Genomic DNA, 2,038 nt, shown 5'->3' on the forward strand with positions numbered 1-2,038 from the left:
TCGTGATATGATAGTAGCACTATCGCCCAGCACTAATGACAAACACCACATCCTGTACCATTAGCTGAACATTTCTACATTAAAATATTACAAGATAACATGTTACTAGTCACATGTACATCATGCATGACTACCAATAGGAGGGGGCAAGGGGGAATTAGCAGTAGACCCCCAATTAAAGGGGCCCCCTAGTCTCAGGTTAAAAGTAAACTCTTGGGACTTGGGGGCCTAATACAAACTTTAAAATACAACTTTCAATATTGATGAGATACATAATAGTTATAGAACAGTAAAGAGTGCTGTATGGCTGATAACAGCACAAGGGGTGGAGTCAAGACAGCCAATACAGCTACGTGCATAGCTTTGGATATTTTTTGGAATTTTTTGAAATGGCTGTAACTTGAAAAATTGAAGTAGGAATCAGCTCAAACTTTCTACACAGCATAAGGACGTCAATATGTATCAGATAATGTAATAAAAAATTAGGGTGATTTTTTGGCCATTTTTTGGGAAAAACTATGAGCTATAGCCTTAGGTATTTTTCAGAATTTCGGTGTTTTCTTAAAATGGTTGTAACTTGAAAAATTGAAGTCCGAATCAGCTCAAACTTTCTACACAGCATAAGGACATCAATATGTATCAGTAAATGTAACAAAAATTTGGGGTGATTTCGGAGCCATTTTTGGGAAAAACCATGCCTTGGGTATTTTTCAGAATTTTGGTGCTTTCTTAAAATGGCTGTAACTTGAAAAATTGAAGTCGGAATCACCTCAAACTTTCTACACAGCATAAAGACATTAATATGTATCAGATAATGTAATAAAAATTTGGGGTGATTTTGGAGCCATTTTTTGGAACAAACCATGGGCTATAGCCTTGGGTATTTTTCAGATACCCAATATATTTCCCAGTATCTCCAGTAGTGCTGGATCAGACACAAAGAAGAACTGAGGAATTTGTACATGTACATAGTTAGAGTAGAGACTGACCTATGAATAATAAACCCACCATATAATCATTAATGTACATGTACATGTTCATAGTTAAGTGCTGTACATGTACATGTATATGCATAAAATCATCAAAAAATTTACAAAGAAATAAAGCTGCCATACATTAAAGTGCTGTACAAAATACAAATTATTTAAAGAGGACTACAGTACAATTTATACAGTATAGATCTACCATCTTCATCATAATTGCTTATGGTGTCATCAATCCTGTTTGAAAACTCTAGCAGAAGGTTCCAAGTGTCTTTGGGTATTGCCAGCTCTTTTATAATGAGACTGAGAGGGAGAGAGAGAGAGAGAGAGAGAGAGAGAGAGAGAGAGAGAGAGAGAAAGAGATGAAATATAACGTTTACATGTAATTACAAGTATTGTTTACTCTTAAAAATTCACACCACAAGTCCAAAAATTTGAAGCGACCAGTAAAAATAAGATTCCAGCAGGCAATGGCCATCTCAAGATCTGTAGAGAAATAAAAAGCACAAAAGATTTTAATCAATTCATACAATATACATTAAATCATACATGTACATGTACTCTCAAATTTTAGTAGGATCACTTGCAAAATTCCCCCATCAACACGTGTACATTGAAATCATTGTGTGGCAAGTTTAGTAAACATGATCCTACATGTACATGTACATGTATAATATTATGTCACTAGCCTAGTCCTTTCTGCCCGAGTTTTTGGCAACATTAAACGTAAACTGGTAGAGGTCCTTGAACTGTTGTGAGTCCTGTATCTCTCAATCAATGGTTTCACACCTTTTACGGAGTTTATCAATGGAATCACACCTAAAAGAGGGAGAGGGGGAGAGAGAGGGAGAGAGAGACAGAGACAAAGAGAAAGAATTATACATTTATTTGTAGAGAGAATGTGAACTATGCTTTTATGCTTAAAGCAAAACTCATGAAATACAGTGATTAGAACATGTACAACATAATAGGAGAATGTTCATGTGCAATGAATGTGTCCATCAATACACACACTGCATGTACTGTACCTTCCAAACGAAGAAGAGATCCTTCAA

At 35.5% G+C, this 2,038-nt stretch overlaps 1 long non-coding RNA gene across 3 annotated transcripts; it reads right to left on the bottom strand.

Annotated features, from left to right (window-relative positions):
- Positions 1–34: 34 nt before the first annotated feature.
- Positions 35–2,037, bottom strand: LOC109589231 (uncharacterized). Of its 3 annotated transcripts, XR_002188602.1 has the most exons (5): positions 2,012–2,037; positions 1,650–1,802; positions 1,387–1,469; positions 1,186–1,286; positions 35–74 (listed from the first exon to the last, which is right to left on the bottom strand). It is a non-coding gene; the product is annotated as an uncharacterized LOC109589231 (long non-coding RNA). The 3 variants fall into 3 exon arrangements; XR_002188601.1 differs by lacking the exon at positions 2,012–2,037 and having other exon boundaries at positions 1,650–1,824; XR_002188600.1 differs by lacking the exons at positions 1,650–1,802; positions 2,012–2,037 and having other exon boundaries at positions 1,387–1,634.
- Between the last annotated feature and the right edge of the window lies 1 nt (position 2,038).

This window comes from Amphimedon queenslandica, unplaced genomic scaffold (genome assembly GCF_000090795.2).
Source record: "Amphimedon queenslandica unplaced genomic scaffold, v1.1 AMPQUscaffold_11516, whole genome shotgun sequence".
Taxonomy (NCBI): domain Eukaryota; kingdom Metazoa; phylum Porifera; class Demospongiae; order Haplosclerida; family Niphatidae; genus Amphimedon; species Amphimedon queenslandica.